The sequence below is a fragment of the Balaenoptera acutorostrata genome, chromosome 16 (genome assembly GCF_949987535.1).
Source record: "Balaenoptera acutorostrata chromosome 16, mBalAcu1.1, whole genome shotgun sequence".
NCBI lineage: Eukaryota > Metazoa > Chordata > Mammalia > Artiodactyla > Balaenopteridae > Balaenoptera > Balaenoptera acutorostrata.
Window position 1 is genome coordinate 81,079,076 of NC_080079.1, and position 21,038 is coordinate 81,100,113.

General features: G+C 38.2%; 1 protein-coding gene across 3 annotated transcripts in view; it reads left to right on the forward strand.

Annotated features, from left to right (window-relative positions):
- Window positions 1–1,642: 1,642 nt before the first annotated feature.
- The window catches only part of CSGALNACT2 (chondroitin sulfate N-acetylgalactosaminyltransferase 2), a 50,141-nt gene continuing 30,745 nt past the window's right edge, over window positions 1,643–21,038 (forward strand). For all 3 annotated transcript variants that reach the window (XR_009005666.1, XM_057530979.1, XM_057530980.1), the window contains exon 1: window positions 1,643–1,771. The gene's annotated coding sequence lies outside the window, so the exon portion shown is untranslated. The remainder of the gene's footprint in view (window positions 1,772–21,038) is intronic.

Sequence of the window (21,038 nt, forward strand, 5' to 3'; positions counted from 1 at the left end):
CTCCATTGTAAACTAAGGACCATAACCTACTCCACAGGGATGTCAGGAAACTCACACTAGAACATAACCAGCCAACCAGACCAAAACCTTAATTACAGCAGGCAGAAAATGTAATCAGGCATGCCGTCTGCTCGAGGAGCTGGTCAAGTGGTAGAGATTCTGAACAAGAGAGGGATTGTTGCATGTTCTTATTTTAACCAATTCAATTCATATTTGTTGAACACTTACTATGTGCAAAGTACTGGGAGATGAAAAATACATGGTCCTTACTTTCAGGAGCTTACAGACCCATGGAGTCTATGACTAGATGAATTCTTTACTCTTGGGCCAGGTTGAGGAGGAAGGGGTGTTAGAACCATAAATGTTTTCATTTGCTCAGAAGTGCCATGAGAGAGGAGTGAGATCCTGAAGTTGGGTAGAGACTGGACATTCAGCAAGCCTGGCTTAGAAGTAGGCTGTCCAGACTCTCCTACCCATGGAATTCCCCACAGGACATATCCAAGGAGACCATCCAAGTTAAAGACATCCCAACAACCATCATCCAATGAAGACAGCTGTGATTAGGAACAGATCCCCCTGGAATGCTGCCACTCCTACAGGATGTACCACCACAGTCGCCCCAGACTTCTGCTCTAACTAATGCACTTAACGATAACAATGAGCTCTGACTGCCTGCCACCTACCTGCCAAGCACAGTGCCAACCACTTCAAATGCAAAATTGCATTTAATCCTCACAACAATCTTAGGAAGCATGTACTATTATTGTCCCCATAACACAGCTGAGGAAACTGAGGCTTAGAGAGGCTAAGCCCACATAGCTTGCCAAGGTAACCCGCTAAGGAGAGCAGAGCCCAGATGGGAGGCAGATCCCCTCTTAGCACAGCCATGTCCTGCCCAGACACAGGCAGGGGCTGGTGCTGCCCGGTATCCCGTCACCTGCTCAGCTCAGGGCCGGACAGAATGCCTTGGGGATGTCCCTGGAATAAGCATCTGAGTGTAGGGGATGTCAGGGCCACCCACTAAAGTCATACAATGTGAGACCTCGAAGCCATTTTCTAGAAAGTCTACCTCAAGCCCCTCCTTTCACATATACGGAAATTCAGATCCAAAGAAATGGAGTGACTGGCAGCCCAGGGCTTCCTCGCTGGGGCCTCACGCGCAGCCCAGCCCTCCTGAGGATGCTCGGACACTTCTGGCGACCTGTCAGTCCTTAGCTCAGTGCCCACGCAGGCACTCATCGCCCCCTCCAGCTCCCAGGGCAAAGGCTCCCGGGCAGGAAAGCGCTGCCATCCTCCGCTGAGTCCCTCCCTCCTGCAAAGCCAGCCGTCCGGCCGGAGCTGGTACTCCCATCCCTGCAGACGCTTGCTCGGGCAAGAGTGATTTCCTGCCTCCCGCTCTCTCCTAGCCTCCACAAATCGTTTTTTGGGCTACACGCGCGCGCGCACACACACACAGACACATTTGTAACAGATACAGGGTTAATCAGTACTAGACGCCAATTACTGAGCTTTTCTATGCCAAGCACTGGGCGCGGGACGGGCGTGGGCGGGGCCGGGGCGGGCGTGGGCGGGGCTGGGGCGGGCGCGCGCCGCGGCGGCGGCCTCATTTCCTCACGCGCGCCGGAAGTGGAGGTTGTCGGCGCGGCGGCGCGCCCGGAGGGTGGGCGGGGAGTTGGTGGCGGCCCCAGCGAGTCGGGCGCCGCCCAGGTGTGCCCGCGGCTGGGGAGGTGGTGGCGGGGTGGCGGCCGCCGTGCGCAGGCGGGTGAAGTCGGTGAGTACCCGGGCCACCCGGCCTCGCCTGCCCGCGGCTCCCAGGGCTCGGGCCCGGCCCGAGCGGGCTCTGGGGCGCGGGCCCCGGACTGTGGGTTCCCGTCGCGGTCGGGTCACCTCACGGACGAGCTCTCCTGGGGGCCCTGTCCCCGTGGGTTCGCCGCAAGCCCTCCAGAGTCTGCTCCGGTGTCAGGAAAAGCCGCGGTTTTTCGGAGCCGTTTGACTTGTCTTTTCAGAACTGTGCTGCCGGAGACCGTTGGTTTGCGTGTGTTTTATTTTTATCACTTTTTTTTAATTTTCTAAACCAACTCACCACCATCTCTGCTCCCCTCAGTGGGTAAACTTTGTAGTCAGCTGTTACCGCTTTATTGCGTTAAATTAGTATTCTCTGGAGGCAGCCTTTCTATGCCTGCCAGACGCTAGGCACCTTTAAAAGATGCATATTTGTGTAGGAACTAGTGGCGCCGAGGAGACCACGGGACGGGAAGCCTCTTGCATTTTTAGACTTCTTGAAAATTACACTATTCCTGAGCAACTTGCCGAGGAATAATTTGTAAACGCCATAGTGAAGCTTTTATTTATGATGTTATTGGCAGAATGAAAATTTGATTATAAATCTTAAGCTTTTATCCGTCAGACTACTTTTGAGATTTATATGCAATGTCTGGACATTTAACTATCATTGAAGGTTCTCAGGAGCTGGGCCTTGATTTTTGCTGGAGTTAATGTTGTATTAAAACAGGACTTCGAACGTGGAAGTAGGAATCCAAGTAGTAGTTTATGACTGAAGATGTTAACGTTCATTTTGTATTATTATTCTGATACCATTTGTCCAAAGTTGTCTTATTACTTAATGTAAAAAGGATGTTGGATATCCAGTATTTATGGCTCAGAGAATTTTGACATAAGTAAACACAGTTTTAGTTCCCTCAGTTTGGAAATTACATTTTTTTTCTTTCTTAACTTTTTGATTGAGATATAAAATATCTATGAAGTCATCAAGCGCATAAATCTTAGTTGTACACCTCAGTGAATTTTTATGTTTTTATTAACCTGTGCAACCACCAGCTTTCATATTATACCTGTAGAACATTTCCATCATTCCAGGAGTTTCCCCCTGCTTCTTCCAAGTCAGTTATACCCCTGCCCACCCCCCATCAATATTCTGATTTCTGTCATCATCTATTAGTTTTGTCTATTTGGGGCTTGATATTAATGGAATCCTACAGTATACTCAGCATATTGATTATGAGATTCATCCATAATGTTTCATGTATCAGTAGTTAATTTCTTTTTTATTGCTGTGTAGTAATCCATTGCATCATTATATGGCACTCCTCTGTTGGTGGATATTTATGTTTCCAGTTTTTGTATATTATGTATTTTGAAGAATGCTATGAACATTCTTATAAATGTCTTGGTGAACATCTGTGCATTTCTGTCAGCTGTGGAATGGCTAAATCATAAGGTAGGTGGAAAATTACGTTTTAACCATCATGGAGTCTTCCTTTTTAAAAAATACAATTTGTTATTTTAACTTCTATAACATTAAAGATTGGTAAAAAGCATAACTATTATGATTTCAAGACTTAAGTGATTCATTACCATATTATTATTATTTACTCCTTGGATTGCACATCTATGACAGTCTTCTACCAGACTGTCATTATTTGTTTAACTCTCTGTTAGACAAGTCTGTTAGATAGAGCTGGTGATGTTCTGTCCCTGAAGCTTCTTGTATAACACTTAGGTAAGAACTGTGTTACTCAAGTTAGTGGTTGCTAGGGGAAATGAAACACCAAAAGGATGTGCCTAAAAATGGATTGAAGAATCATAGGATTGCAAGTCAAAAAACTTAACGTTGTTGTTGTCATACTGCACAAAGTCCTAGGATAAATGTAAAATTGAATTATAAGGTTAGTTACAAATGTGAATTTACTATAGGAGTACAGTGATTTCCACCTGTACTGAGATACTGATACATTTATAATGGGAACAGACAACAAAAATCACTAAACATTTGTGGGAAATCAGTAGCATGGAAGAGATGGCCCAGACTGAACAGATACAAGGACTGGACCTGAAGCAATGTAGTTCATGTAAGAAAAAGAAAAAAACTTTAAGATAAATGTTAATATGCTTAGATTTCAGATGGTATCATGCCTACTGAACATATACAGGCTGCCCTGAAAACACGCTGTCAGTTCTTGAATATTAAAACATAGAAAGTAGGGAAAAATAGCTAACGTGGAAAATGGATCCAGGAGAGGGCCAGTGTACATCTAATAGGAATTCCAGGAGGGAATAGAAATTGGAAGAGGAGAAATAACCACAGAGATAACAGATCATGAAGGTAAGAGTATCCAGGCAGAATCTTGGGCAGCCTGATGAGACTTCTAATCTGAGACATGGAATGCTGGATGACAGTGGAGCAGAGTTTTAAGAGTGCTCACTGGACATTTTTTTTTTCCATTGGACATAATTCAAATTCAAAATCTTATCCCTAACCAAACTGTCATTCAAAGTGAGGGCAAAATAAAGTCATTTTCACCCAGAACCACTAGGAATACCTCAGGATGTACTATATCAAATGAAAAATTAATCCAAGAAAAATAGATGTGGAATTCAATAAGCAGTGATCAAAGAAAACAGTAAAACTTATTTCTTTACTCCAAGGCATTGATAACTATAGCTAAGAAATTTAATGCAATACAAAGGAAGGATTCATAAACCAGAGTAGTTACAGTTTTCAAGTCTGTAATCTGGAAGAAATATTTAACGTGATTTTAAAGTTGATTGGGAAGGTGGGTAATAGGTAAAGGCATGTTGGAAGGCTTATCCTGAGTATCTACGCTATAGATACTGACGAGTTACATGTTGGAATGAATGCTTTAAGGAAATTTGTCCCAGCAGTTCCATTTGCAGGGATTTATCCTATAGATGAATTAACATGTAGAAAGTCATGTATATACATATAAGACTATGTCTACTGAGATGTTAATAGTGTCAGTAGATTTAAAAGGATACACAAGGGACTTCCCTGGTGGCGCAGTGGTTAAGAATCCGCCTGCCAATGCAGGGGATGTGGCTTCAATCCCTGGTCCGGGAAGATCCCACATGCCGTGGAGCAACTAAGCCCGTGCGCCACAACAACTGAGCCTGCGCTCTAGAGCCCGGGAGCCACAACTGCTGAGCCCACATGCCAAAACTACTGAAGCCCGTGCGCCTAGAGCCTGTGCTCCGCAACAAGAGAAGCCACCGCAATGAGAAGCCTGCGCACTGCAACAAAGAGTAGCCCCCACTCACTGCAACTAGAGAAAGCCCGCCGCAGCAACGAAGATCCAACACAGCCAAAAAAAATAATAAAATAAATAAAAGGATACAGAAAAACTGGAGAGGGGAACTGGGCCTCTGGGATAGAAGGGAGAGGTGTCACTCTATGCCCTTATATCGTGTTTAACCTTTTTATCACATGTATTTATTTTGTGGAATTTTATAAATATAAAAAAATTTTAGGAGTGTAAAAATTGTAAGGGTTTAGAGCATGGATTGCCAGATCTGGCTGACCACCTGTATTAGTATGATCTGTGACCTAAGAGTGGCTTTTATATTTTTAAGTGCTTGGGAAAAAAAGAATAATAGTTTGTAACATGAAAATTATATGAAGTTCAGATTTCAGTGTCCATTGGAACACACATGTGCCATTCATTTACACATTTTCTATGGCTTCTTTTGTGCTACAAGGCAGAGTTAATTGGTTGTGATATTTGCTACTTGACCCTTTACCTAAAATGTTTGCTAACCACCGATTTAGAGGCCAGAAATAGACTTCCATATATATAGGAATTTTGCTTGTGATTAAAGTGGCATTTCAAATTAGTGTCAAGAGCATGGATTGTTTAATAAGTGGTAAGAATTGACTATCTATTTGAGGAAATACATTTTATAGTAGGATTATTTCTGGTAGGGAAGCCAAAATTGAGAAGTAATACAGGAAAAGCTTGATAGGTTTAACCATTAACAACAACAAAACAAAACTTTGAGTAATGGGAAATAATACCTAAAACTTATTGAACACTTAATGCTTGTCATGTTTTACTTAGTTAATTGTTACAATAATACTCCAAGGTAGGTGCTATAACTGTACCCACTTAACAGGTGAGAAAACTGAAACTTACTAAGGAACTTGTCTGTGTTGATGAGTTAGAAAGTGGTCGAGCAGATACGTGAACTTCGGCTATCTGGCTCCCAAGACTATTATACAGACAAAAACTGAAAGAATTATTTGTAATTTGTTAACACCATTGTATAGATATTATCTATGTCAGCACATCTGGATCTACCTCATTCCTTTTAGATAGACATTCTATTGTATAAATGTCTGCAGTTTACTGAACCTTTCCCCTACTGATGGATAAAGTTGCTTTTATTTTTATTTAGCTGTTACATATAACACTAGTACACATCTTATGCATGTGACTTTATATACTAGTATGAATATTTCTGTAGTTTAGAATCTTAAAAGTGGAATTGCAAATTGTTGCACTAAAGGGCATGTGCATTTAAATCAAATTTGTCCTCCAAAAAATAAGAATGTGTGTGTGTATGTGTGTGTGTGTGTGTGTGTGTGTGTGTGTAGTTTTAGTTTATCGTTCATCAAAGGAATTGTAACATCTTGGAAAGAACCTTGGCAATCCAAGCAAGTGATTTCTTTTTACAGACGAAGCCCAGAAAGGTTAAGTATTATGCTCAAGATTACCTAGCTATTAAGTAGCTATGACACTTGACTCTGTTTTTACTGTGCCACAGGCTGCCTTTGGCACAATTTTCTGCTTTATTTATAAAGATATGGGTATTACTCCCATTTGTTTTGCTGAAATCCACGTACCATAAATTTAGTTTTCCCTGGAAACACTTGTCAAAACGATCCATCTGATGTTACTTGTTCTTGGCACCCAACACAGTGGCTGTCTTAGTCAGTTTGGGCAGTTATAACAAAGTACCATAGACTGAGTGGCTTATAAACAACAAATATATTTCTCAAGTCTGAGATCAGGGTGCCAGTGTAGTTGGGTTCTGGTGAGGATCCTCTTCCAGGTTGTAGACTGCCAACTTCTTGTATCTTCACAAGGCAGAAAGAGGGCTACTTAATTCTCTGGGGTCTCTCTCATAAGGACACTAATCCCATTCAGGAGGGCTCCACCCTCATGAACTGATTACCTCCCAAAGGCCCTACCTCCTAATACTGCCATATTGGAGGTTAGGATTTCAGCATACGAATTTGCTGGTGAGGGGGGGAATATTCTGTTCATTGCAGTGCCTGACATACAGTAGGTACTCAAATATTTGTTGAATGCACGCTGCCTTTTGGTGATCAGTATTTCTAAATATTTACAAAGTATTCATTCAATGACCTTAAAGAATCCATGTATCATTGTAATATTCATCAGTTGCTCAAGAAGTAAAAAGTTCTAATTCCCTCCCTTACATGTGTTTGTACTTCATAATGTTTTAGTCTGCTGACAGAGGTTTTGTTTTCCTAATAATTTTTGTGACTTTTTGTTGTTTAAAAAGTGAACTCAAAATTATACATTTAGTATTTGAAAACTTTAGAAATTGTTCAGAAAATTTAGGAAGATTATACAGACTAGAACGTTGAAAATAAATGGATTCAGATTCAAATGGGTTGCTTGTATTTTGCAGAAGGCAGTAGGCTACTCTTATTGCAGAAGTTAGTTTGGCACACTGCAGTGTAAGCATCCTGGAAGTGATTATGAAATGTTTATTGGTAGTTTCATAAAATTATAGAATCAAATGTTTGAGTAGAAACTGGTTAAAGGTCATATTATTTAGGGATCATTACTGTACAATGAACTATCTTTAATACTCTTTTGTTTTCTCAGAAGCACTAGGCAAATAGAAAAGATGTAACAAGACTTTCAGAGTAATCTGAGTACTACTTTTCTGGGGGCCGGGGCCTGGTGTATGCTTCGTTTTGTTTTTTTAAATCCAGATTTGTAGTCAACAAATCTTCATATTTGTCTTAATGAACAAAATGGAGTTTACTTACAAATGCCTCTTTGGCACTACTAAACAGCTTCATTGAGGTATAATTGACTTACAATAAACCACACATGTTTAAAGTATAAAATTTGATAATTTGAACATACTGTATATACCTGAAATCATCACCACAATCAAAATGATGGACAAATCCATCACTTCCAAAAGTTTCTTTGTGCCATTTTATAATTTCTTCCTGGTACGACCTTCCCTACCCTCGCCCCATTCCAGGCAACCAGTGACTCCTCTGCTTTCTGTCACTACAAATTACCTTACGTTTTCTAGAATTTATATAAATGGAATCATACTCTTTCATTGTACTCCTTTCTTGTTGGGCTTCTATTATTGAGATTCACCCATATTGAAACATGTATCAGTAGTTTATTCCTTTTTATTGCTGAGCTGTGTTCCATTGTATGGCTGTATTAGTTTGTTTATTCATTCACTTGTTAATGGACATTTGAGTTATTTCTAGTTTTTGGCTGTTTCATATAAAGCTGTTATGAACATTTGTGTACAAGTCTTTGTATGGACATATGCTTTCATTTCTCTTGGTTAAATATCTAGGAATGGAATGGCTCAATCAAGCGATAGGCTTATATTTAACTTGTTAAGAAACTGTGAAACCATCTCACATTACCACCAGCAGTGTATTAAAGTTCTAGTTCCTCCACATTGTCACCAACATATCAATCTTTTTAATTTTAGCCCATCTAAGATTAGCCATTGTGGTGTCTCATTTTGGTTTGAATTTGCATTTCCCTGATGGCTAACAGTGTTGAGTATTTTTTTTCATGTGCTTATTTGTAGTGTTTCTTCAAATCTTTTGCCAATTTTTGATTGTGTTTGTTTTGTTATTATTGCATTTTGATATTTTTAAAAATAGATTCTGAATACAAGTCTTTTATCATATATAGGCTTTGCTCATATTTCCTCCTGGCCTGTCACTTGTTTTTCCATTCCCTTTATAGTGTTCTTCAAAGAGCACATATTTTGATAAAGTCCAGTTTATCAGTTATGCTGTTAGTGTCATATCAAAGAAATCTTTGCCTAATTCAAGTTCACAGAGATTTTCTCTTATGCTTCTAGTTTTATATTTTAAGGTTTTCATTTAGATCTATGATTCATTTTGTGATTTTTTAAAATTGAAGTACAGTTGACTTAAAGTATTAGTTTCAGGTGTATGACATAATGATTCAATATTTTTATAGGTTATACTCCATTTAAAGTTATAAAATATTAACTATGTTCCCTGTGCTGTGCATTACATCCTTGTATCTTATTTACTTTAAACCTAGTAGTTCGTACCTCTTAACCCCCTTCCCCTATTATGCCCTTCTCCCCTATAATTCATTTTAAATTATATCCTAGTGCATATGAAGCGGTATCTCATTGTAGTTTTCATTTGCATTTCCCTATTGGTTTATGGTGTTGACCATATTTTCATAGGCTTATAGGCTTAATCTTTAGAAAAATGTCTATTCATGCCTTTTGTTCATTGGGTTATTAATTTTTTTAATATTGAGTTGTAAGAGTTCTTTATATATTCTAGATGCATCTTACACTAGATGCATCTTATATATTCTATATATATATATTTATATATTCTGTTATATTTCCTAGTAGATATATGGTTTACAAATATTTTCTCCCATCCTTTTCACTTTCTTGATGATACCCTTTACAACACAAAACTTTTTAATTTTAATGAAGTCTAATTTATATATTTGGTCTTTGGTATTTTGGTGTCATAGATCTAAGAAACCATTGCCTAATCCAAGGTTACAAAGATTTACATTTATGTTTTGTTTATAAGTGTATAGCTTTATAGTTTTAACTCTTACATTTAGATCTTTGACCCATTTTGAGTTAACTTTTGACTGTAGGGTGAGGTAGAGATTCAGTTTCGTTCTCTTGCTTGTGAGTATCCAGGTATCCTAGCACCATTTATTGAAAAGACTGTTCTTTTCCCATTGAGTTACCTTGCCACCCTTGTTGAAAATCACTTGACTTATTGTGAAGGTTTATTTCTGGATCCTAAATTCTATCCCATTGATCCATATGTCTAGTCTTAGGCTAGTTCCATGCTATCTTGATTACTGTAGCTTTGAAGTAAGTTTTGAAATGGGAAAGTTGAGTCCTCCAATTTTGTTATTCTTTCTCAGTACAGTTTTGGCTGTTCTGGGTTCCTTGAATTTCCATCAGTTTAGGATAAGCTTGTCAATTTCTGTAAAGCTGGGAATCTGAAGAGGATTGTGTTGAATCTGTAAATCAATTTTGAGAGTATTGCCATCTTAATAATATCAAGTCTTCCAGTCAATGAGCATCGGTATCTTTCCACTTATTTAAATCTTTAATTTCTTTTAACAGTGTATTGTAGTTTTCAGAATACAAGTCTTGTACTTCTTTTTTTTTTTTAGTTGAAGTATAGTGGATTGACAGTGTTGTGCTAATTTCTGCTGTACAGCAAAGTGACTCAGTTATACAAACATATACATTCTTTTTTTATATTCTTTTCCATTATGGTTTGTCCCAGGAGATTGGATATAGTTCCCTGTGCTATTCAGTAGGACCTTGTTGTTTATCCATTCTACATGTAATAGTTTGCATCTACCAACCTCAAACTCCCAGTTCATCCCTCTCCCTCCCCCCTCTCCCGTGGCAACCACAAGTCTGTTCTCTATGTCTGTGAGTCTCTTTCTGTTTTGTAGATAGCTTCAGTTGTGCCATGTTTTAGATTCCACATGTAAGTGATATCATATGGTATTTGTCTCTTTCTGACTTCACTTAGTATGATAATCTCTGGTTGCATTCATGTTGCTGCAAATGACATTATTTCATTCTTTTTTATGGCTGAGTGGTAGTATTCCATTGTATATATGTACCACATCTACTTTATCCATTCATCTGTTGATGGACATTGAGGTTGTTTCCATGTCTTGGCTATTGTGAACAGTGCTGCTATGAACATAGGGGTGCATGTATCTTTTTGAATTGTAGTTTTATCTGGGTGTATGCCCAGGAGTGCGATTGCTGGGTCATATGGTAATTCTGTTTTTAGTTTTCTGAGGAACCTCCATACTGTTTTCCACAGTGGCTGCACCAACTTACATTCCCGCCAACAGTGTAGGAGAGGTCCCTTTTCTCCACACCCTCTCCAACATTTGTTATTTGTAGACTTTTTAATGATGGCCATTCTGACTGGTGTGAGTTGGCACCTCATTGTAGTTTTGATTTGCGTTTCTCTAATAATTAGCAATGTTGAGCATCTTTTCATGTGCCTGCTGGCCATCTGTATATCTCCTTTGGAGAAATATCTGTTAAGGTCTTCTGCCCATTTTTCAATTGGGTTGTTTGTTTTTTTGTTGTTGTTGAGTTGTATAAGCTGTTTGTATATTTTGGAGATTAAGCCCTTGTCAGTCGCATCATTTGCAAATATTTTCTCCCAGTACTCGGTAGGTTGTCTTTTTTTTTTTTTTTTTATGGTTTCCTTTGCTGTGCAAAAGCTTGTAAGTTTAATTAGGTCCTGTTTGTTTGGTTTAGTTTTCATTTCTATTGCCTTGGGAGACTGACTTAAGAAAACATTGGTACGATTTATGTCAGAGAATGTTTTGCCCATGCTGTCTTCTAGGAGTTTTATGGTGTCATGTCTTATGTTTAAGTCTTTAAGCCATTTTGAGTTTATTTTTCTGCATAGTATGAGGGGTGTTTTAACTTCATTGGTTTACATGCAGCTGTCCAACTTTCCTAGTACCACTTGCTGAAGAGACTTTTTCCTATTTTATGTTCTTGCCACCTTTGTTGAAGATTAATTGACTGTAGGTGTGTGGGTTTATTTCTGGACTCTCTTTTCTGTTCCATTGCTCCATATGTTGTGTTTTTGTATGAATACCACACTGTTTTGATTATTGTAGCTTTGTAGTATTGTCTGAAGTCTGGGAGAGTTATGCCTCCTGCTTTTTTTTTCCCCTCAGGATTGCTTTGGCAATTCTGGGTCTTTTATGGTTCCATATAAATTTTTGAGCATGGGAAATTTTGCTATTTCTTGGAATCATCTTTAATTTCCTTTATTAATGTTTTATACTTCTCAGAGTATAAGCCTTTCAGTTCCTTGGTCAGGTTTATTCCTAGGTATTTTATTTTTTTTGGTGTGATTTTAAAAGGTTTTTTTTTTTTTAATTTTTTTACATTCCCTTTCTGGTATTTCATTGTTAGTGTAAAGAAATGCAACCAATTTCTGAATGTTAATCTTGTATCCTGGTACTTTGCTGAATTCATTTATTAGATATAGTAGTTTTTGTGTGGAGTCCTTAGGGCTTTCTATATATAGTATCATGTTATCTGCATATAGTGACAATTTTACCTCTTCCCTTCCGATTTGGATACCTTTTATGGTAAGTCCCCTACATACGAACCTTCAAGTTGCGAGCTTCCAAAGATTCAAATGTGCGTTCACATGTCTAATCACGTAAGTTAGTTCTGTTTGAGGAGGCACTGTTAGTTTTTGAGGCAGAGGACCTGGACGTAGAACGGTACACAAAGGTTGCAGCAGCCATTCAGAATACAATCCAGTGCTACTGTGTCTTCTATGACAAGAAAAAAAGAGCTACTACCCAGATATCACTGGATCTTTTTTTAAGATGTTAGATAGAATTGAATCCAGCAAGGAACCAGAACCTGTGCCACCAACGTCAGGCATGAGTGAAATTGCAGCTTGCCCTCTATCTCCTATTGCTGATGATCCTTCAGCTCTACCATATCCCACCTCCTCTCCCTCCTCCAGTCAGTAACTCTTCTTGCCTGTTCACTCGATGCCAGCCCCTATATGCCAGCTGTTTTACTACTGTACTTTTCCAGGTACTGTACTGTAAGATTAAAAATGTTTTATTTTTTGTGTTTGTTTGTTATGTATTATTTGTGTGAAAAGTATTATAAACCTATTACAGTACAGTACTATATAGATGATTGTGTTAGTTGGGTACCTAGGCTAACTTTGTTGGACTTATGAACAAGTTGGACTTACGAATATGCTCTCATAATGGAACTCATTCGTATATAGTGGACTTACTGTATTTCTTTTTCTTGTCTGATTGGTGTGGCTAGGCCTTCCAATACTATGTTGAAAAGAAGTGGTGAGAGTGGGCATCCTTGTCTTGTTCCAGATTTTAGTGGGAAGACTTTCAGCATTTCAACATTGAGTATTATATTGGCTGTGGGTTTGTTATAAACGGCTTTTATTATGTGGAGATATGTTCCCTCTGTACCGGCTTTAGTAAGAGATTTATCGTGAATGGATGTTGAATTTTGTCAAATGCTTTTTCTGCATCTGTTGAGATGATTGTGTCGTTTTTGACTTTTCTTTTGTAATGTGGTGTATTACATTGATTGATTTGCGTGTGTTGACCCATTCTTGTGAACTTGGGATGAATCCCACTTGGTGGTGGTGTATGATCTTTTTTATGTGTTGTTGGATTCAGTTTGCTAATATTTTGTTGAGAATTTTTGCATCTATATTTACCAAAGATATTGGCTTATAACTTTCTTTTTTGGTGGTATCTCTGTCTGGTTTTGATATCAGGGTGATGGTGGCTTCATAGAATGTCTTTGGGAGTGTTCCCTCCTCTTCAGTCTTGTGGAAGAGTTTGAGAAGGATCGATATAAGTTCTTTGTATGTTTGGTGGAATTCGCCTGTGAAGCCATCTGTTCCTGGACTTTTGTTTGTAGGGAGTTTTTTTTTTTTATTACTATTACAGATTCTATTTCACTGCTAGTGATTGGACTGTTCAAATTATCTATTTCTTCTTGATTCAGTTTTGGTGGGCTGTATGTTTCTAGAAAGTTGTCCGTTTCTTGTAGGCTGTCAAATTTGTTGGCATATAATTGTTCATGGTATTTTCTTATGGCTTTTTATATTTCTGTGGTGTTGGTTGAGATTTCTCCTTTTTCATTTCTTATTTTGTTTATTTGGGTTCTCCCTCTTTTCTTCTTGGTGGTCCTGGCCAGAGGTTTGTCAATTTTGTTTATCCTTTCAAAGAACCAGCTCTTGGTTTTAGTGATATTTTCTATTTTTTTTAAAATCTCTATTTTATTTATTTCCTCCCTGATCTTTATTATTTCCTTCCTTCTGCTGACTTTAGGTTTCATTTGTTCTTCTTTTTCTAATTCTTTTAGGTGGTAGGTTAGGTTGTTTTCTTGAGATTTTTCTTGTTTTTTGAGGAAGGCCTGTATCACTGTCAACTTCCCTCGAAGAACTGCTTTTCCTGCATCCCATAGGTTTTGTATGGTTGTGTTTTTATTGTTGTTTGTCTCAAGGTATTTTTAAATTTCCCTTCTGATTTCCTTGTTGACCCATTGGTTTTTTAGTAGCATGTTGCTTAGTTTCCATGTAATCATTTTTTTTTTTCATTTCTTCTCCTGTGGTTGATTTCTAGTTTCATGCTGTTGTGGTCAGAGAGGATGCTTGAAATAATTTCTGTACTCTTAAATTGGTTGAGGTTAGTTTTGTGCCCTAGTATGTGGTCAGTCCTAGAGAATGTTCCATGTGCACTTGGAAAGAATGTGTTCTGTTTTTTTTTTTTCATATGTAATGTCCTGAAAATATCAATTAATTCTAACTGTTCTGTTGTATAATTTAGGATCTCTGTTGCCTTACTGATTTTCTGTTTAGCAGATCTGTCCATTGATGTGAGTGGGGTGTTAAAGTCTCCTAATATTATTGTATTCCCATCAGTTTCTCCCTTTATGTCTGTTAGTGTTTGTTTTATGTATTTGGATGCTCTTATATTAGGTGCATATATGTTGACCAGCGTAAAATCTTCTTCTTGTACTGATCCTTTTATCATTATATAGTTTCCTTCTTTATCTTTCTTTATGGCCTTTGTTTTGAAGTATTTTGTCTGATACGAGTATTGCAACTGCAGCTTTCTTGTCATTTCTGTTTGCATGAAATATCTTTTTCCATCTCCTCACTTTCAATCTGTGTGTGTCCTTTTCTCTAAGGTGGGTCTCTTGTAGGCAGCAGCATATTGTAGGCTCTTGTTTTTTTACCCAGTTTGCCACTCTGTCTTTTGATTGGAGCATTCAGTCCATTGACATTTAAGGTAATTATTGATACATATATATTTATTGCCATTTTAAACCTTGTTTTCCAGTTGATTCTATGTTTTTTCTTTGTTCCTTTTTCTTTTTGTGGTTTGATGATTTCCTTTTATTTTATGCTTGTGTTCTTTTTGTTTTTTGTGAATCTGTTGTATGTTTTTGATTTGTGGTTGCCCTGTTTTTCAAGTATGTTAACCCCTTCCTATATCTGCTTGCTTTAGATTGATAGTCATATAGGCTCTAACACATTCTAAAAAAAAGAATCTACATTTTCTTACTCTCCTTCCCCACATTTTATGATTTTGATGTCCTTTTTTACATCTTCACGTTTATCCTTTTGCTGTTCCTTGTGTTTATCATCGCTTTCACAAACAGGTTTTTTCTTTTTCTTTTTGCTCTGTATACCGGCTAATTTAAGTGATTTACTTTCCAGTTGTGATTTCCTCCTTCCTATATCTTCCTGCTTCTTTTCTGTTTAGAGAAGACCTTTCAATATTTCTTTTAGGATAGGTTTAGTATTGCTGTATTCTTTTAGTTTTTGCTTATTTGAGAAATTCTTTATTTCTACTCTATTCTAAATGATGACCTTGCTGGGTAGAGTATTCTAGGTTGCAGATATTTCCCTTTCAAGACTTTGAATGTATTTTGCCACTCCCTTCTGGCTGCAACGTTTCTTTAGAGAAATTAGCTGATAGCCTTATGGGGGTTCCCTTGTAATTAACTCTGTTTTTCTCTTGCCTTTAGAATCCTCTTTTTACCTTTAACTTTTGCCATTTTTATTATAATATGTCTTGGTGTAGGTCTGTTCGGGTTCACCTTGTTTGGGACCCTCTGTGCTTCCTGCACATATCTGTTTCCTTCTTTAGGTTTGGGAAGTTTTCAGCCATAATTTCTTCAAATACATTTTCAATCCCCTTTTTTCTTTGTTCTCCTTCTGGAATCCCTACTATGTGTAGATTGGCACACTTCATATTATTCCACAGGTCTCTTATATTACTTTCATGTTTTTTTTTTTTCATTTGGCTTTCTGTCTGTTGTTTTGATTGGGTTATTTCCATTATTCTATCTTCCGGATCACATATTCTTTCTTCTGCATTATTCATTCTGCTATTCGTTGCCTTTAGCTCAACTTTCATCTCAGCAAATGAATTTTCCAATTTTTCTTGTCTCCTCCTTATAATTTCTAGTTCCTTTTTACAGTAATCTTCATTTCTGTTGATACCCTTTCTTAATTTCTTCAGTTTTTTGATTACCTCCTTTTTGAACTCGGTGTCTGTTAGACTAAAGAGGTCTGTTTCATTGTTTGTTCCTTCAGGGGAATTCTCTGGGTCTTTTAACTGGGAGTGATTCCTCTGCTTCTTCATTTTGCTTATATTTTTCTTACTGTGTGAGTTTAAGAGAAACAATTATCTACTGTAGTCTTGGAGGGCTATTTATATGCGGGTGTGTCCCTGTGTAGCTTGTGTTTAATATTTTTTTGGCTTGAGCGCTGTTTTTGGTTTGGATGCTTGCCGTGTCTTTGCTCAGCATGTGCTGCCCATTATCCCCTTGATGGGGGTGTGCAGGTGCATAGCCCACACATGCTCCCAGGGAGGTGGAGGCAGTAACCAGCGTCCACTTGCAGGACCCTTGCCAGTGGCAATGGTCTGCGCCCACTTCTGGAGTCAGAGATGGCAGCAGTGGCTCGTGCCCAGTCCTGGAGCTCGTGTAGGAGGTGTCCTGCCACCAGAGAGCATGTGTGGAGAAAGAAGCTCCTACGGCCATCCCACCTCCTCCTCATGCGCCCCAACGATGGTGCCTTGCCTCTCTGGCAGGACCAGGCTTCTTCCCTTAGTCTTTGAGTTGTGGCACACAACACCCTAGCCCCCTCAGGCTGTCTCCATGCAACCAGCCCCAGTATTCTCACCAGGTCTGACCTCTAAAACCCAAGCCTCAGCACCCAGCCCCCACCCACCCCAGCAGACGAATGACAAGCCTCTCAGGCTGGGGAGTGCTGGGTGGTGGCCCCGACCATCTGTGCAGGTCTCTCTCCACTTTGCCCTTGCAAACAGGTTGCTACGCTCTCCTCCAAGGCTCTGAAGCTCCCCCTCTGTGCTGGATGATTTCCCCACCAGTAAGGGGACTTCGCAGTGTGCAGAAACTTTTCCTCTTTCACAGCTCCCTGCCAGGGGCACAGGTCCCATCCTGATTCCTTTCTTTCTTTCTTTCTTTTTTTTTCTTTTTTCTTATGTCCCACCCAGTTACGTGGAGATTTTCTTGCCCTTTTGGAAGTTTGAGGTCTTCTGCCAGTGTTCAGTAGATGTTCTGTGCGAATTGTTCCACATGTAGATGTATTTTTGATGTATTTGTGGGAGGAGGTGAGCTCCACATCCTACTCCTCTGCCATCTTGATCCGATCTTTGTACTTCTTTTGTTAAAATTATTCCTAAGCACTTTTATTCTTTTTGGTGTAAACAAATTCTTTTCATAATTTTATTTTCAGATTGTTCATTGCTGGTATATAGAAATGCAGTTGATTTTTGTGTATTGATCTTGTATCCTGAGTTCCTAATTTCTTAGGATTTTCTTTATGCAAGATCACATCATCTGCAAATAGAGATAGTCCTCTTTTTTTTCAATTCAGATGTCTTTTATTTTGTTTTCTTGCCTAATTGCCCTGACTAGAACATCCTCCAATACAATGTTTAATAGAAGTGATGAGAGCAGACATCCTTTTCTTATTCCTGATCTTAGGGGGAAAGCATGCAGTCTTTCACCGTTAAATATGAAGTTAGCTGCAAGTTTTTTATATATGCCCTTTATCAGGTTGAGGAAGTTGCCTTCTATTCCTCATTTGTTGGGTGGTTTTATCAGGAAGTGGTGCTGGATTTTGTGAAATGTTTTTTCTGTGTCTATTGATACAATCATATGGGTTTTGTCCTTTATTCTGTTGATGTGGTGTATTGCATTAATTGATTTTCAGATGGTAAATTCACCTTGCATTTTTGGGATAAATCACACTTGGTCATGGTGTTTTGTGTTGATAGATTTAGTGTGCTAACATTTTGTTGAGAATTTTTGTGTCTATATTCATAAGGAATATTGGTCTGTAGTTTTCTTTTGATATCTTTATCTGGTTTTAGTAGCACAGCAATACTGACCTTATATAATGAGTTGGGAGGTATTCCCTCTGTTTTTTGGAAGAGTTTGTGAAGCATTGGTATTAATTCTTATTAATTCTTGGTTGAATTCACTGGTAAAACCATCTGATTCTGGACTTTTCTTTGTGGGTAGTTTTTTGATTACTAATTGAGTCTCATTATAAGTGTATTCATATTTACTATTTCTCCTTGAGTCAGTTACAGTAGTTTGTGTCTTTCTAGGAATTTGTCCATTTCATTCAGTTATATTTGAAAGCAATTTAAATAATAACAGAAATCTTGGGGAATTCCCTGGCGGTCCAGTGGTTAGGACTCAGCACTTTCACTGCCGTGGCCCGGGTTCAATCCCTGGTCCTAGAACTAACATCCCACAAGCCGCGCAGTGTCGCCAAAAAAAAAGAAAAACATCTTGTAATTATCCATGTAGTTAACATTTCTGGTTTCTTCATTGCTTTGTGTAGATCCATATTTCCATCTGCTAACATTTTCCTTCTGCCTAAAGGACTTGTAGTGAAGGTCTGATGGTGATGAATTCTTTTAGCTTTTTAATGTCTAAAAAAAAGTTTTTTGTCTTTGTTCTTGAATACTTTTTCTGAATGTAGAATTCTAGGTAGACGTATTTTTCCTTTCAGTTCTTTAAAGACATTGCTCCATTCTCTTTGTTTTTTTTGTTTTTGTATAATGTGTTTGTTTTCCTTTGGCCACTTTTAAGATTTTCTGTTTATCGTAGGATTTGTGCAGTTTGATTATCATGAGCTTTGCTTTAGTTTTCTTTGTGGCTCTTGTATTTGGTATTCGTTGAGCTTTTTGGATCTATGTGTTGATAGTTCATCAAATTTGGAAAATTTTCAGCCTTATTTCTTTCAGTATTTCCCCTAGCCCCCTCCCCCTTGTTTGGAGACTGTAATTACATATATATTAGGCTGCTTGAAGTTGTCACACAGCTTACCAGGTGCTCTATTCATGTTTTTCATTATTTTTTCCTTCTACATTTTGAATAATTTCTGTTGCTGTGTGTTCAATTCATTAATATTTTGTTCTGAAATATCTGTTGTTAATCCCATTCAGTATATTTTTCGTCTCAGAAATTGATGTTTTCATCTCCTTAGTTCAATTTGGATCTTTTTTTTAATGTCGTCTGTGTGTCTCCCTATCTTTTTGAACATGAATATCTTTTTAAATACAGTTATAATAACTGTTTTAATGTCCTTTTCTGTGAATTCCAGCATCTGTGTCATTTCTAGGTCAGTTTCAATCATTAATTTTTTCATTATGGGTTGTGTTTTTCTTTTTTTTTTTATATGCCTGATTGTTTTTGTTTGGAGGGCAAACATTTTGAATTTTATTTTACTGGATGCTGGATATTTTTATATTCCTATAAATATTTGTGAGGCTTGTTGTACAGTTATATGGAAACCTTTCAGGTCTTGCTTTTAAGGTTTGTTGGCAGGATCAGGCCCATGTTTAGTCTAGAGCTAATTATTTCCCACTACTGAGGCAAGACCTTTTTGAGTACTCTACCCAATGCCCCATGAATTTTGAGGTTTTCCAGTTTGTCTGGTGGGAACAGTCACTATTCTTGGCCCTGTTTGAATGCTGAGTTCTGTGTCTTCTAATTTTTTGTGTACTTCTGTCCTTAGCCTCAGTTAGTTTCTTCATATGCCTGCCCTTATCAGTGCTCTGCTGCACACCCAAAGGGTGTCCTCTTGAGATCTCTGGAGTTCTCTCCCTGTCCAGCTCTCTCCTCTGGTACTATATCCTTTGAACCTAGCTGCCTTGGTCTCCTCAGACTGTCAGCTCCACCTCATCAACTCAGGGAGTTACCTGGGTTCTACTTAGGAGGGGACTCCCTGTGCTATGGCCTGGAAACTAAGGCAGAAAGCTGTGCAATCACTTGTTTTTTGTTCCTCCAAGGATCAGTGTACTTTATTACCTAATGTTCAGTATCTTGAAAATCATTGTTTCATATATTGGGGTTTGTGGGGTTTTTTTAATTGATTTTGTTTGTTTTTAGTTGTTTCCAGTGTGAGAGTAAATCTAGTCCATGTTACTTGATCTTGGCTATAAGAGGAAGTCTCTTTAGTCTGTTTTAGAGTTTAAGAATTGATGGCTCCTAACGTTTCTTTCTACTCTGAGCTCCTTGATTTTGTTTTACATATCTTTGACAGCTCAATTGCCCATTTCCACAGTATCCCATTCTCTCCTCAGAACACTTAACTATCTGCTGTTGGTGCTTGGAAGGTTGCTTGGGATTAACTCTGGGTTATGAATGAACCTGGTTTATCATACAAACAGACTACATAGAATGATGGCAGTCAAGGTGTAACAGCAGAAAATGGGTGTGTTCTCTAATACTATTCTTAACATATTTAGAGTTGTCATAATCTAGTTCTTTAGGATGTTGTTAAAGAGTTCCCTTCAGGGAACATAGAGGCAAATATGACTTTAATTGGAATCTTTTATGTTTAACAACCACAGAGCTATGCAACTAACATTTATATTCTAAAATAATTACAGGGACTTCCCTGGAGGTCCAGTGGTTAAAACTTCACCTTCCAATGCAGGGGGTGCGGGTTTGATCCCTGGTCGGGAAGCTAAGATCCCACATGCCTCATGGCCAAAAAACCAAAAAACATAAAACAGAAGCAATATTGTAACAAATTCAATAAAGAGTTTAAAAATGGTCCACATCAAAAAAATCTTCAAAGTAATTACAGCAACTTTTCTTTCATTTCAGTGTATAATATTCAACCGTAAGATATTCAGCTGTAAGATAAGCATGTAAGATATCTCAGACCTGTATTTTGCTTAAAGGAGGGAGAAAGAAGACCTTGGCTTTAATGCTGCCACTTAATAGTTATATAACCTCATTTAAATCTTTTCATTTCTGAACCTATTTTTCCTATACAAAAGAAGATACTAGCAACACTATTCTGAAAGGATGACATGGGAAATGTATTAAAATAC